We start from the raw sequence: 17477 nt of genomic DNA on the forward strand, positions 1-17477 counted from the left end.
TCATGATCTAGTAGCATGACTTCCAGAACAGGATTACCGTACCACTCTGGCGCGGATCTTACTCTGGTTGATCTACGAGGTTCAGTAGTATCTTGATCTGAAGTTTCATGATCATCATCATTAGCTTCCTCACTTATTGGTGTAGGTGTCGCAGAAACAGTTTTCTGTGATGTACTACTTTCCAATAATAGAGCAGGTACAGTTACCTCGTCAAGTTCTACTTTCCTCCCACTCACTTCTTTCGAGAGAAACTCCTTCTCCAGAAAGTTTCTGAATTTAGCAACAAAAGTCTTGCCTTCGGATCTGTGATAGAAGGTGTATCCAATAGTTTCCTTTGGATATCCTATGAAGACACATTTCTCCGATTTGGGTTCGAGCTTATCAGGTTGAAGCTTTTTCACATATGCATCGCAGCCCCAAACTTTCAGAAATGACAACTTTGGTTTCTTGCCAAACCACAGTTCATAAGGCGTCGTCTCAACGGATTTTGATGGTGCCCTATTTAACGTGAATGCGGCCGTCTCCAGAGCGTATCCCCAAAACGATAGCGGTAAATCAGTAAGAGACATCATAGATCGCACCATATCTAGTAAAGTACGATTACGACGTTCGGACACACCATTACGCTGTGGTGTTCCGGGTGGCGTGAGTTGCGAAACTATTCCACAATTTTTCAAATGTACACCAAACTCGTAACTCAAATATTCCCCTCCACGATCAGATCGTAGAAACTTTATTTTCTTGTTACGATGATTTTCAACTTCACTCTGAAATTCTTTGAACTTTTCAAACGTTTCAGACTTATGTTTCATTAAGTAGATATACCCATATCTACTTAAGTCATCTGTGAAGGTGAGGAAATAACGATATCCGCCACGAGCCTCAATATTCATCGGACCACATACATCTGTATGTATGATTTCCAACAAATCTGTTGCTCTCTCCATAGTACCGGAGAATGGTGTTTTAGTCATCTTGCCCATGAGGCACGGTTCGCAAGTACCAAGTGATTCATAATCAAGAGGTTCCAAAAGTCCATCAGTATGGAGTTTCTTCATGCGCTTTACACCGATATGACCTAAACGGCAGTGCCACAAATAAGTTGCACCATCATTATCAACTCTGCATCTTTTGGTTTCAACATTATGAATATGTGTATCACTAATATCGAGATTCAATAAGAATAGACCAGTCTTCAAGGGTGCATGACCATAAAAGATATTACTCACATAAATAGAACAACCATTATTCTCTGATTTAAATGAATAACCGTCTCGCATTAAACAAGATCCAGATATAATGTTCATGCTCAACGCTGGCACCAAATAACAATTATTTAGGTCTAATATTAATCCCGAAGGTAGATGTAGAGGTAGCCTGCCGACCGCGATCACATCGACTTTGGAACCGTTTCCCACGCGCATCGTCACCTCGTCCTTAGCCAATCTTTGCTTAATCCGTAGTCCCTGTTTTGAGTTGCAAATATTAGCAACAGAACCAGTATCAAATACCCAGGTGCTACTGCGAGCATTAGTAAGGTACACATCAATAACATGTATATCACATATACCTTTGTTCACCTTGCCATCCATCTTATCCGCCAAATACTTGGGGCAGTTCCGCTTCCAGTGACCAGTCTGCTTGCAGTAGAAGCACTCACTTTCAGGCTTAGGTCCAGACTTGGGTTTCTTCTCTTGAGCAGCAACTTGCTTGTCGTTCTTCTTGAAGTTCCCCTTCTTCTTCCCTTTGCCCTTTTTCTTGAAACTAGTGGTCTTGTTGACCATCAACACTTGATGCTCCTTCTTGATTTCTACCTCCACAGCTTTCAGCATTGTGAAGAGCTCGGGAATAGTCTTATTCATCCCTTGCATATTATAGTTCATCACGAAGCTCTTGTAGCTTGGTGGCAGTGATTGGAGAATTCTGTCAATGACGCAATCATCTGGAAGACTAACTCTCAATGAATCAAGTGATTATTATACCCAGACATTTTGAGTATGTGCTCACTGACAGAACTGTTCTCCTCCATATTGCACCTATAGAACTTATTGGAGACTTCATATCTCTCAATTCAGGCATTTGCTTGAAATATTAACTTCAACTCCTGGAACATCTCATATGCTCCATGACGTTCAAAACGTCGTTGAAGTCCCGATTCTAAGCCGTAAAGCATGGCACACTGAACTATCGAGTAGTCATCAGCTTTGCTCTGCCAGATGTTCATAACATCTGGTGTTGCTCCAGCAGCAGGCCTGGCACCCAGCGGTGCTTCCAGGACGTAATTCTTCTGTGCAGCAATGAGGATAATCCTCAAGTTACGGACCCAGTCCATGTAATTGCTACCATCATCTTTCAACTTTGCTTTCTCAAGGAACGCATTAAAATTCAACGGAACAACAGCACGAGCCATCTATCTACAATCAAACATAAACAAGCAAGATACTATCAGGTACTAAGTTCATGATAAATTTAAGTTCAATTAATCATATTACTTAAGAACTCCCACTTAGATAGACATCCCTCTAATCCTCTAAGTGATCACGTGATCCAAATCAACTAAACCATGTCCGATCATCACGTGAGATGGAGTAGTTTCATTGGTGAACATCATTATGTTGATCATATCTACTGTATGATTCACGCTCGACCTTTCGGTCTCCGTGTTCCGAGGCCATATCTGTATATGCTTGGCTCGTCAAGTATAACCTGAGTATTCCGCGTGTGCAACTGTTTTGCACCCGTTGTATTTGAACATAGAACCTATCACACCCGATCATCACGTGGTGTCTCAGCACGAAGAACTTTCGCAACGGTGCATACTCAGGGAGAACACTTCTTGATAATTTAGTGAGAGATCATCTTATGATGCTACCGTCAATCAAAGCAAGATAAGATGCATAAAAGATAAACATCACATGCAATCAATATAAGTGATATGATATGGCCATCATCATCTTGTGCCTGTGATCTCCATCTCCGAAGCACCATCATGATCACCATCATCACCGGCGCGACACCTTGATCTCCATCGTAGCATCGTTGTCGTCTCGCCAATCTTATGCTTCCACGACTATCGCTACCGCTTAGTGATAAAGTAAAGCATTACATCGCGATTGCATTGCATATAATAAAGCGACAACCATATGGCTCCTGCCAGTTGCCGATAACTCGGTTACAAAACATGATCATCTCATACAATAAAATTCAGCATCATGCCTTGACCATATCACATCACAACATGCCCTGCAAAAACAAGTTAGACGTCCTCTACTTTGTTGTTGCAAGTTTTACGTGGCTGCTACGGGCTTAAGCAAGAACCAATCTCACTTACGCACCAAAACCACAATGATAGTTTGTCAAATAGACTCTGTTTTAACCTTCGCAAGGACCGGGCGTAGCCACACTTGGTTCAACTAAAGTTGGAGAGACAGTCGCCCGCAAGCCACCTATGTGCAAAGCACGTCGGGGGAACCGGTCTCGCGTAAGCGTATGCGTAATGTTGGTCCGGGTCGTCTCGTCCAACAATACCGCCGAACCAAAGTATGACATGCTGGTAGGCAGTATGACTTATATCACCCACAACTCACTTGTGTTCTACTCGTGCAAATAACATCAAACCATAAAACCAGGCTCGGATGCCACTGTTGGGTTTCGTAGTAATTTCAAAAAAATTCCTACGCACACGCAAGATCATGGTGATGCATAGCAACGAGAGGGGAGAGTGTTGTCTACGTACCCACGCAGACCGACTGTGGAAGCGTTGACGCAACGTAGAGGAAGTAGTCATACATCTTCCCGATCCGACCGATCCAAGCACCGTTACTCTGGCACCTCCAAGTACTTAGCACACGTACAGCTCGATGACGATCCCCGGGCTCCGATCCAGCAAAGCGTCGGGGAAGAGTTCCATCAGCACGACGGCGTGGTGACGATCTTGATGTTCTACCGACGCAGGGCTTCGCCTAAGCACTACAACGATATGATCGAGGTGGAATATGGTGGCAGGGGGCACCGCACACGGCTAAGGAACGATCTCAAGGATCAACTTGTGTGTCTAGAGGTGCCCCCTTGCCCCCATATATAAAGGAGCAAGGGGAGGAGGCGGCCGGCCAGGGTGTGGCGCGCCAAGGGGAGTCCTACTCCCACCGCGAGTAGGACTCCTAGTTGGACATGGAGAGAGAGGGGGGAATAGGAGGAAGAGAGGAAGGAAAGGGGGGGCGCCCCCCTTCCCTTGTCCTATTTGGACTAGGAAGGGGAGGGGCGCGCAGCCACATCTTGCCTCCTCTCCTCTTCTCCCTTAAGGCCCATGTAGGCCCAATAACCCCCGGGGGGGTTCCGGTAACCCCCCGGTACTCCGGTAAAATGCTGATTTCACCCGGAACAATTCCGATGTCCAAATATAGGCTTACAATATATCAATCTTTATGTCTCGACCTTCGAGACTCCTCATCATGTCCGTGATCACATCCGGGACTCCGAACTAACTTCGGTACATCAAAATGCATAAACTCATAATGAAACTGTCATCGTAACGTTAAGCGTGCGGACCCTGCGGTTCGAGAACAATGTAGACATGACTAAGACACATCTCCGGTCAATAACCAATAGCGGGACCTGGATGCCCATATTGGCTCCTACATATTCTGCGAAGATCTTTATCGGTCAGACTGCATAACAACATACGTTGTTCCCTTTGTCATCGGTATGTTACTTGCCTGAGATTCGATCGTCGGTATCCAATACCTAGTTCAATCTCGTTACTGGCAAGTCTCTTTACTCGTTCCGTAATACATCATCCCGCAACTAACTCATTAGTTGCAATGCTTGCAAGGCTTATGTGATGTGCATTACCGAGAGGGCCCTGAGATACCTCTCCGACAATCGGAGTGACAAATCCTATTCTCGAAATACGCCAACCCAACATCTACCATTGGAGACACCTGTAGAGCTCCTTTATGATCACCCATTTACGTTGTGACGTTTGGTAGCACACAAAGTGTTCCTCCGGCAAACGGGAGTTGCATAATCTCATAGTCATATGAACATGTATAAGTCATGAAGAAAGCAATAGCAACATACTAAACGATCGGGTGCTAAGCTAATGGAATGGGTCATGTCAATCAGATCATTCAACTAATGATGTGACCTCGTTAATCAAATAACAACTCTTTGTTCATGGTTAGGAAACATAACCATCTTTGATAAACGAGCTAGTCAAGTAGAGGCATACTAGTGACACTCTGTTTGTCTATGTATTCACACATGTATTATGTTTCCGGTTAATACAATTCTAGCATGAATAATAAACATTTATCATGATATAAGGAAATAAATAATAACTTCATTATTGCCTCTAGGGCATATTTCCTTCAATTTCAAGGGTTATCAAGTTGACCATATAGACCGGCGAAAGAATGAGGCGGTGGATGCTTTAAGTCGCCTTGGCTCTCAGCGTAAACCGGTCCCACCTAATGTTTTCCTTGACGTCCTACACAATCCGTCGATTAAGATACCAACAGAGGAGGAGTTGGCTATTCCTGACCCGGAGGCCCAATTGGTGGCAGCTTTGCATGTTATACCGGATTGGACAGTACCGTACTTGGTTTACATGAACCGGGGCGAGTTACCTGAGGATGAAACCTTGGCCCTGGAGATAATTCGGCGTTCCAAGTCAATGACCATAATCAATGGGGAGTTACATCGCTACAGTGTCACAGGGGCAATTCAGCGTTGTGTATCTCCTCAAGAGGGTTGTGAGATTTTGCAAGAAATCCACGAAGGAGATTGTGGTCACCACGTCGGTTCAAAATCCTTGGTGGCTAAGGCTTTTCGTCACGGTTTCTATTGGTTGACGGCCCATGCTTATGTTGAGGATTTAGTCAAAAGGTGTGACAGTTGTCAAAAATTTGCACGTCGCGTTCATGTTCCGGCTTAGGAGTTGACGATGATTCCAATAACTTGGCCATTTGCAACTTGGGGGCTTGATATGGTTGGACCCTTTACGAGATCCAAAGACAAAAAGACCCACCTATTAGTGGCAGTGGATAAGTTCACCAAGTGGGTGGAAGCAGAGCCTGTCAATAAGTGTGATGCAGCCACGACGGTTCAATTCATCAAAAAGGTGATATTCCGGTTTGGTTTCCCACACAACATTATAACTAACAATGGTACTAATCTATCAAAGGGTGAGATGGAGGAATTTTGCCAACGAGAGCACATCCGGCTTGGTGTAGCATCAGTGGCTCACCCCCAATCTAATGGTCAAGCAGAGAGGGCAAATCAAGAAATTTTGAGAGGTAGTAAACCCCGGCTTATGGTTCCTTTAAAGCGGACACCGGGTTGTTTGGTGGAGGAGTTACCTTCTGTGTTATGGAGCATCAACACCACACCTAACAGATCTATGGGTTACACGCCTTTCTTCGTGGTTTATGGAGCAGAGGCGGTTCTTCCTAGTGACATCCGTCACGACTCGCCCCGTGTGGCGGCTTATGTTGAAGCTGACAATGAGAAGGCACGCCAGGACTCACTGGACCTACTAGATGAGGAGCGTGATCTTGCAGCAGCACGTTCAGCGATTTATCAACAAGATCTCCGACATTATCACAGCCGCCGGGTTAAGACCAGAACTTTTCAAGAGGGTGATCTGGTGCTCCGACTCATCCAGGATCAGACTGATATGCACAAGTTATCCCAACCTTGGGAAGGACCTTTTGTGGTCAGCAAAAATCTGCACAACGGGTCATACTACCTCATTGATGTTCGAGAGCACAAAGACTCACGTAAATCGGAGGAGGAGACCAAGCGGCTATGGAATATAGCCCTTCTTCGGCCTTACTATACTTGATCCACTGGCTCTTCTTATGTACATACTTATGACAATGTATATATTATATAATAAACCGGAGCCTCGAATAAAGCGGGGTCTCTGTTCTTTTTACATCATGTGTGAGCTACAGGAGCTTCTACTGACAAAGCGGCGTTTTATTAACCCGGCCTATACAGTCACACAGATATAACGAAAATCACTAGGGGGCTTGGTCGTATCCGAACCATAGCTACGCCTCTTGATTGGTTTAAAACCAAAAAGGTATATCACTAGGGGGCTTGGTTGTCTTCACACCATAGCTACACCTCTTGATAGGCTTCAAGCCAAAAGGAAATTATGTGGAACCAAAGAGAGTCTGTTGCATTAAGCACAACTCAAACATAGGTTACCACTGACCACAACTCAAATATTACCCGGGGGCTCCTTGCTTCTCAAAGAACAACGATCTTGCACCCTTGTAATAGGCTATCAAGCCAGGCTCGGAAGCCAAGTGTATTCACCTAAAACCCCGGGTTATCCTGCCTCTTTAAGTAAGCCACTCCGTCCAGGTAAACCTGGTATGACCCATCGAACGTTTGACAAGTCAATCCCATGGACCCTGAACTTGTCAACGTTAAAATGGTGATTGGTTAAAGATTGAGGTCCATCTTAAAAGGCTTTGCAAAATGGTTTAACTCAGCGGCCTGGCAGCCCATGAAAAGCCTTGATTTAGGGCCTGGCAGCCCATGAAAAGCCTTGCATTTTTTTGTCTTTGTTGTTTTTTATGATAAGGGATTTATGAATATCTTCTGATAAACCGGTGTTCGATACAACCCGGCATGACTTTCAACGCTTAGTTGTCAGTACATGATCAGTTTTAAATCGGTAGTATATTCTTCCGGTCTGGTTTTTGACTAGATGTCACCAGCATTATGCGGCTATTATGGCCCAATATGGTTTCTATATGAACCGGCAAGAGGGCAAGGAGTTAATAACACTCCGGATTAGTGTTTTTTCACCTTTACCATACAAGCAGTTGGTCAGCCAACGAGGTATGTCACAGATATTATTGATTTTATCTGGTTACTATAAATCTTGGTTATCCATCCAAGTTATGTATATATTTTTTGGGCATCATGACCCGTCCAGTGGTAAACCACTAGGACACTTTCAAGTTCTTATATGCAGGAACACAAAGTATAATGGGCTATGCATAAATAGATTCCAAGAGTAGAACAAATTTTCAAAATATCAAACAACACAAGCATGCTCGATGGCATAACAGATAAAGGTGTTTCTACTATCCTATTACAAGGAGCTTCAAAACGGCCCAAATTGAATAATTGTTTTCAACCAGTGGCAAACGATAGCTAATAAACCGGTCACCGGTCTAAGATGCTTCATCGGGACGGCTTGACGATTGAGGGTCATCTTGTGCAGTCACATCCTCTTCATCCCTCCCCAGACGCTGGAAATCAACCGTTGACCAATCGATTCCGGTTAAAGCTTGAAGTACGACCTCTTCATGGACAAGGCTGGAGGGGTCAATGTCAGGAGCGTAAGTATGCTTATGGATTGGAGGCACAAGTTCTTCAACATCATGGATCACGGCAGGCTGTCTCTTTCCTTCAGCATTGTAAACCAGTTGGAAGTGAGATAAATCTGTGTCTTCCGCCAGTTTGCTTGCTATTGGCCGCATCTCCTTTATTAGCCTTCGCCGATCATCGTTATTGAAGTTTGAACCGTCCTCTTTCACGCCAGGATATCCTTTGATGATATCTGCCGGTTCAAGATCTGGAATCCATGCCTTCACCCGGATTAGCGCGGTCAATGCTCCTGATCTTGCGGCTGATCTCTTCAATTCGGTGATCTGGACAGGTAGCATGGCCAGCTTCTCAAGTGTTTCCTTTATCAACGATGGCGCCGGCTTGTTATATGTTGCAGTGCAAATAGCACGCTGGGATCCAAAATATAGCTGTTCCATCAAGGTGTACGCCGCTTTAAGCTTCATCCGCATGTCAGAGCCCAGATGAGCAATGCGGGTCCCTGTCATGGTTCGGCATCAGTAAACCGGCCATCGATAAAATTTTATGATTAGACAAACTGCACAAGAGAGCACTTACCAAATACAGCGGATGTCATGGCGTCAATCTGCCGCTTTAAGCCAGACAGTTCTTCCGCTACCGGTTTTAGGGCTGCATCTGCGTCCTCGGCCTTTTTTATCAAACCGGCTTTTTCTGTTTCCCAGTCAGCACGCTCCTTGTTGAAAGTCTCTTTCAACTTCTCCATAGCTGCCAGGGCATTGGTCAGCTCCTCTTTGGCTTTGGAAGCTTCTGCTTGTTGAGACTTTACGTTCTCTTGAAGATCAGCAGTTTGAGCATCCCTTTTACTCAGCTCGGCCTACAAAGGTGAAGATATATCAACAATGAGATATGTATTTTCTAAGTACCAAGTGTATAACAAGTTATACACTTGGTACTTGGGGGCTAATGTCTATTTGCTTTCTCATCAACATATTTGTCACAAGTCTCAAGTACAATGCAAGCATTATCCTTAACACTTGGGGGCTAATGTACATATGTTGAAAACTAACGCAATTATTAAAGACCCGGTTTACCTTGCCAAGCTAAACCAGACCTTAGGGGCTACTGGGGCTGATGTTTATACTTTGAAATCAAGAAAGGAAAGGTAATGAAAATACCTCATAGCGTTCTTTCATCAGGTTACCAAACTGGCTTCATAATCACGGTTTGAGTGCAGACGGTTTAGAAAACTGGAGTGGAGTTCTTGAGCGCTGAGATGAGCATAGCTTGACAAGTCAGTGGTCCATTTGCCTTTTTCTATGGCAGCACGCTCTTCCTTGGCGCTTTGTTGGGCCAAGATTGCAGGATGGCCAGGCAAGGTGTGACCAATACCAGTAATGGTAACCTCGTCTTCTTTATCTCCAGCAGCTTTGTCTGGAGTTGATGGAGTTTCAGTAGCTCTCACCGGACTAGCCCAGATTGGATCTACCGGTTCAGTATCAGGCACAGCAGTATCAGCTTCTGGTTGTTCATCGATATTGTGATCTTGAGGAGGTGGCTCATCAAAGGTGACTTCAGGGTTGGAACCCTCCGGTTCACCAGTCTGGTCCGGTTCACATGTTTGCTCCTGTTCAAGAACCACCTGGTCTTCAGACAGATTGTTCACCCGAGCTTTTTTGCTGGGTCTGGCTTTGGCTCTACAAACAAACAAAAGATGTGAAAATTAAGCATAGTATACAAGGTATGAAAACATACAAAGAAGGGGTTGGAGTACTTACCCAGCTACAGTTTTGAGAGGAGGGAGTTGGGTTGCTATTGACTCGCCAGATGATGAGGGAGGTGTCACCTGATAATTTGAATCGGACGGATTAAGAGGTTGTCGAAAATAACCTGCCTTGGGGTAAGAATTGTCAGAAGAAGGTGAGACCTCAGATCGGCGCTTTCGAACCAGGGTGTCAGGTAAACTGGTCGAGGTGACCTTTTGGCCGCTGTGCAGGGTTGTACGGCGAGCCTCGTGCTGCTGCTTCTTCAAAATAAATGTTGGATCCAAGTGAGCAAGAGGATGTGAAAAGCTTACTTTCCAGATCGCTTAACGGATTTTTTGTGTTGGCAGAGAGTCTGAACCGGAGGAAAGGACAATTACCTCTACATCGTCGGCTTGGCTGCCTTCCGCGCCCTCCTGATAAATATCATTGTTAATGAGATGCATAAATAGGGAACCAAGCGAATCAAGTTCTACCTCAACTTCCGGTTCATCCGTTTCGTCATCCAGCTCCATGCTGATATGTTCAGTTGCCTTCCGCTTTGAGGTTTTCTTGACGGTTTTTGTTTTAGGGCGGGAGGGCTTTGCCGCTTTCTCTGCAGGTTTCTTCTTCCAGAATGGATCATCACCCTGTTTATAAACAAGCAGAAGGATATTCACAGGTTGAATAGTTTAAAAAGATGTCAAAGGTAAAAAGGAAGGACAGTACTTACAGCAGGCAGTTTGTTTTTTGTGTAAAAGGGGTTTAAGCCGGTTTGGCGGCAGACAGATTCCGATTCGTTCAAAATCTTCTTGACACCCTCAGTAACTTCTTCATTAGTTAATTGAATGTTGATGTGGCATTGGGAGTCTCCTACTTCACCAGTGTACTCACACATTAAATCGGAGCGGCGGCTTAATGGCAAGATGCTCCAGGATATCCAGCAACGCACAAAATCGACGCCTGATAAACCGTTGGCCATAAAGGCTCAAAGCTTGGCGAGTTGAGGGGCATATGAGGCCCATTCTGTAGCGCTTAAACGTTGCGGCAGTGGATGAGTGTTGGAGAGCCGATGAGCACGGTAGCTCGGCAGAGGGTTCTCGTCTTCGGGGGAGGTATCTTTACAGTAGAACCAGGTTTGGTTCCAATCTTTGGGGTGGCTGTGCAGCTTGGCATGAGGAAATTAGACCTCTTTCCTTTTTTGAATTGAGACACCCCCAAGTTCAGTTTGGGTCCATCTACAAATTCAATGCGCCGGTTTAGATGAAAAAAAATCCCGGAACAGTTCAGCAGTTGGTTCTTCCTGTAGGTACACTTCACAGAAGACTTGGAAGTTGCATATATTGGATACCGAGTTAGGTCCAATATCTTGAGGGTGGAGCTGGAAACTGGCAAGCACATCCCGGAAAAACTTTGACCCAGGCGGTTTGAAACCACGCCCTATGTGATCCACAAATACCACTACCTCACCCTGCTTAGGGGTAGGAGGATTCTCCGATCCAGGAACTCGCCACCAGATCTCATTCTTTTTTGGCAAAGTACCAATCCTGACCATTCCGTTAAGATGTTCTTCAGTGACTCGGGAAGGAGCCCAGTTACAAGCATAAAACTGTTTGGCCATTGCAAGCGAAAAGTTGAAAGGAAATACCGGTTTACAAATCATTCATGTTGATATATAAGATGTGACGGGATAAAGACATACATGTATGTAAATTGCGTAAACCGGAGGCTGATACAATAATGAATGACAAGGCCATATCAGAACAAAGGTATGCACATGCTATTAAATCGGAGTATAACAACGGAGGTGAAAGGTTTGTCCGGTTCACCAGGGGGCTAATGGTATATGATATATTGCTCTTACAATGGTAAACCGCCTATGTGGTAAAGAGGATACAGATCTAAGGCAAAATTGACTAAGTAAGGTAAAAACAAATTTCATAAGGATGCAGAGAAATTTTGGATCTACCGTAAGACAATAAAATAAAAGGATTTAGACCTAAAAGGTTGATCTCGAAGCAGTTCATGGGGGACCAGATCAGTGTTTTATGCGCGTAAAGGTTTGTTTTGGTAACAGAAGATAAGCCATTATGTGGAATACATCAAGTTTGAAGTTTTTATCCATGGACTAAGAAGAAACAACGGAAGAGCAGCGCCGGAGCCTCGATGAACTTCGACGAACGAGGAAACCCTAGGTAGATCTACAACGGATCAAGGAAGGGACTTACAGTGGCTGTTGAAGCAGCGGAGGTATACCGCGACTCTCTGGGGCAACCAGGTTGATGCAGCGGCCAACAAAGAGACGGAGGCGAAGCTCAGTGGCGGCGGCGGCGCTCAGGGGTAGAGGCGTCGCAAGGAGGAAGAAGAAGTGAAGGAGACGAAGGGGAAAAAAGAGAAGGGCCTGTGGTCCTATTTATAAGGCAAAGCGATAAACAACAAGTGCGGGAATCGAGGAGCTCAAATGGATAGTTAATAACGATGTCGCCTCGATGGTTGGATATTCATTAATGAAGGGAATCTTCGGCTTCAACGGGTAGATGACATCATAATGATTTGCTACAGATCTAAAGGATGACATCACGGCGGTTTACCAGACTTATACGAAGTTGCCAGGGCAAGAATTTTTCTAAGTATTGAAGATTGACATGAACAAGTTCAAATCAATCTGGGGCCTAATGTTGGGGATATGATTACTGGAGGTAAACCGGCTAGGAGTGGCTGGGTTAGCTCCATGAAGATAGAATCCCATGAAGACATGAGGATGGTGGCGCTTTACGAAAGGCCCAAGGCCCATAGGCGGGTTAAGGCCTCTAGATGTAAAACCGACTCTTTCATGCAACTTGTATTGTAAGTTAAAGGAATAGAGACCGAGCCGGACACGTTTATGATCCGGCCTCGGGACTCTGTAAACCCGCGGGCGTCAACCTATGTATATAAAGGGACGACTTGGCCGCGGTTTAGGGACAACAGACAACTACTCGAGAGCCAGGCAAGCGGATTCGCTCCCTGGTCATCGAAACCCTAACAATACCAATCACAACTAGACGTAGGCTTTTACCTTCAACGAAGGGGCCAAACTAGTATAAAATCCCTTGTGTCCCCTTGTCCGGTTTAACCCCTTTAAGCTAACCCGTAGCGATGACTCCACGACTAAGTCCTTTCACGAGGACATCTGCCGTGACAAACCCATGACACAACTCAAACCAATCTAGATCATCAATCAACCCAAAAGACAAAAGAAATCTACTCAAAATACCATAGGATGGCAACACATCATTGGATCATAATATGTGGCATAAAAGGACCATGTTCAAGTAGGGGATTATAGCGGGGTGCAGGAGAGTGGACCGCTTAAAAGATATGAGGAAGGTGATGAAGATGGTGATGTTGATAAAGACAATCACCGCGGCGATGGTTCCCCCGGTGGCACTCTGGTGCCACTAAGAGAGAGGGGGGCAGGGTCTCCCTTTGTGCTTCCTCCTCCATGGCCTCCCCCCTAGATGGGGAGAGGTTCTCCCTCTGGTCCTTGGCCTCCATGGCGATGATGGCCCCCTCCGGGTTCCTCCTCCATGGCCTCCGGTGATGATGTCCCCCTCCGGCAGGGTGCTAGAGAGGGCCTAGATTGGTTTTTTGTGGCTACATAGGCTTGCGACGGCGGCACTTCCAATCTAGGTTTCTTTCTGGTGGTTTTGGTATTTATAGGAATTTTTGGCGTCGGTCTCATGTCAAGGGGGTCACACGAGGCAGCGGCAAGATAGGAGCACCCTCCCGGGGGTAGGGCGCGCCCCCCTACCTTGCCGTCGCCTCGGGACTCTTCTGGCCCAACTCCGATGCCTCGGGGGTCTCTTTTGGTCCATAAAAATCACCGTAAATTTTCAGCCATTCCGAGAATTTTTATTTCTACACAAAAAACGACACGACGGTAGTTCTGCTGAAAACAACGTTAGTCCGGGTTAGTTCTAATCAAATCATACCAAAATTATATAAAATTGTTGTAAACATGGCATGAATACTTGATAAATTATAGATATGTTGGAGACGTATCACATAGAAAGCATGTCAAACCCGCAAGTCATGCGATATCACTGCTTCAGCTATGATGATGACTTCTTTGACGTGACCTTGGTATTGCCCACACAAACTTTTTGGGAAGTTCTTCCATTGCGAGTGCATGCAATCAACTGAACCTAACATACTAGTAAATCCTCTTGCTGATCCAATTGCCAACAATTTTTCTGTGTCCTCCATAGTTGGCTCTCTCATACTCTGGTCCGAACACCTTCACCACAATAGGTGCAAATTGCTCTGTGGTGTCCAGGACCATGGTCTCTCCCATCCAGATTTCTGCATTAATTGCATCCGCTACTTTACCATAAGCAAGCATCCCAAGAGCAGTCATGCATTTCTGTAGAGGAGAGAAGGATAATTTTCTGCAACAACCCTTTCTCAGTTTGAAGTTGCCATCAGCCTTCTCCACGCCTTTCCACTACCCGCATGAACAAGTTTCTACTCATCCGGTAGCAACGACGAAAGAAAGTTTCATGAAATGTTGGGACCGCTGTGAAGTAGTTTGTGTACAGAAGACGTGGACCGGCCCTTGATGGAACCCTTGAAGTAATGCTCGGCTCGCACATTTCATCGAACACGTAGAGCGCGAGGTGCAAATATACGAGAGTTTGCCGTACCGGAGCGGCGCCGGTGGCGACCTGGTCGGCGGCGTGTGAGTTGGGGCGTCCGGTGGCGAAGCCTTGGGTTGGGAATGGCGGCGGAGCACTGATAGCGACAGAAGTCCGGTGATGGTTGTGCGGAGAAGGACGGGCAAAGATGAGAAGAGAACTGCTCGAGCAAGGTGGGAGGAGCGAATATGGGTGAATTGACGCGAGCCCTAGCGGTCAATCCGATTGGCACACGCGTCTGGGCATCTCTATGTTCGCCCTAGTTATAGGTAGGATATAGGGAATGTCGGTCAGTCGGGACGTTTGAGTTTTTTTTTGCAGGTCTGGACGTTTGAGTTGGTTGTGCGGAGACCCATCGGGTAGCGTTTTTGCGTCCGGTCCAATCATTGGCCGAGTAGCCCGTCCGGATCGTTTGACGCTCTAACACAAATATCAGTCTTGCTACTGAGACTTCGTTAAGTCTCAGTCGATACTATGAGCATAATTGGTTTTGTGCCAAAAATTGGCATGCCAATGTTTGGCATTGTGCCAAATATTGATACTAATTAATTGGTTACCAAGTTGTCTTGCCTAACTCATATAAAGTTGCCAATATTTAGCAAGTCTTGGTATTGCCAACATTTGGCTAGCCAAATATTAGCAACAAACCAATTATGCTCTATATCCCTGAGATCTTACATTAAGATTCATGCAAAATTTTCATTTTTAATTTTTCATTTTTCATTTGCATATTATGTTACTTGACTGAGACTTGGTTAAATCTCTGTCGATTGAGACCTGATCATACCCCAAAAATATAGCCGGTGCATCAATGCGCCTCCCTGATCTGCAAATCTCCAGCCCGAAATCTAATCAACTATTCCGGCGGGCCGAAATCTGCAAATCAATTGAAGAACCTCCCGTGTTTCTGTACAGAGAAGCCAGCGGCATCACAACAAGTAATCATCCATCCCCGGGCAGCACCTTGCCATAAAATACATAAATAGGCTTTTTGGTAGGAAATAAATAAATGTGAACTTTTTTTAGCAGTAGTTGAAAAATAAATGTGAACTTGAATAGGGACGGGACATGCAGGCAGTGCAGCACCGGCACAGGAGAAACCTCGAAAAGGCGCCGCCCCACCCACCCCACCCCCCACCGCACCTGAAAACCCCACTCAATCCCAGTCCATGCCGCTGCGCTAGAACAAGCGAAGAGAGTGAGATTGAGAACCAGAAGCAGAGCAACACGCGGAGGGGATGGGCGACCTGGATACACCTTCTATCACAAATCCGAAGGCAAGACATTTGTTGCTAAGAATGGATCCTTTCTAGAGAAGGAGTTTCTCTCAAAAGAAGTGAGTGGGAGGAAAGTAGAACTTGATGAGGTAACTGTACCTGCTCCCTTATTGGAAAGTAGTACATCACACAAACCAGTTTCTGTGACACCTACACCAATTAGTGAGGAAGCAAATGATGATGATCATGAAACTTCAGAACAAGTTAATACTGAACCTCGTAGATCAAGTAGAGTAAGATCCGCACCAGAGTGGTACGGTAATCCTGTTCTGGAAGTCATGCTACTAGATCATGATGAACCTACGAACTATGAAGAAGCGATGGTGAGCCCAGATTCCGCAAAATGGCTTGAAGCCATGAAATCTGAGATGGGATCCATGTATGAGAACAAAGGTGGACTTTGGTTGACTTGCCCAATGATCGGCAAGCAATTGAGAATAAATGGATCTTCAAGAAGAAGACTGACGCTGACGGTAAAGTTACTGTCTACAAAGCTCGACTTGTCGCAAAAGGTTTTCGACAAGTTCAAGGGATTGACTACGATGAGACCTTCTCACCCGTAGCGATGCTTAAGTCTGTCCGAATCATGTTAGCAATTGCCGCATTTTATGATTATGAAATTTGGAAGATGGATGTCAAAACTGCATTCCTGAATGGATTTCTGGAAGAAGAGTTGTATATGATGCAGCCGGAAGGTTTTGCCGATCCAAAGGGAGCTAACAAAGTGTGCAAGCTCCAGTGATCCATTTATGGACTGGTGCAAGCATCTCGGAGTTGGAATAAACGCTTTGATAGTGTGATCAAAGCATTTGGTTTTATACAGACTTTTGGAGAAGCCTGTATTTACAAGAAAGTGAGTGGCAGCTCTGTAGCATTTCTGATATTATATGTGGATGACATATTGCTAATCGGAAATGATATAGAATTTCTGGATAGCATAAAGGGATACTTGAATAAGAGTTTTTCAATGAAAGACCTCGGTGAAGCTGCTTACATATTGGGCATTAAGATCTATAGAGATAGATCAAGACGCTTAATTGGACTTTCACAAAGCACATACTTTGACAAAGTTTTGAAGAAGTTCAAAATGGATCAAGCAAAGAAAGGATTCTTGCTTGTGTTACAAGGTGTGAAGTTGAGTAAGACTCAATGCCCGACCACTGCAGAAGATAGAGAGAAAATGAAAGATGTTCCCTATGCTTCAGCCATAGGCTCTATCATGTATGCAATGCTGTGTACCAGACCTAATGGGTGCCTTGCTATAAGTCTAGCAGGGAGGTACCAAAGTAATCCAGGAGTGGATCACTGGACAGCGGTCAAGAACACCCCAAAATACCTGAAAAGGACTAAGGATATGTTTCTCGTATATGGAGGTGACAAAGAGCTCATCGTAAATGGTTACGTTGATGCAAGCTTTGACACTGATCCGGACGATTCTAAATCACAAACCGGAT

The sequence above is a fragment of the Triticum aestivum genome, chromosome 2A (assembly GCF_018294505.1).
Source record: "Triticum aestivum cultivar Chinese Spring chromosome 2A, IWGSC CS RefSeq v2.1, whole genome shotgun sequence".
Lineage (NCBI taxonomy): Eukaryota > Viridiplantae > Streptophyta > Magnoliopsida > Poales > Poaceae > Triticum > Triticum aestivum.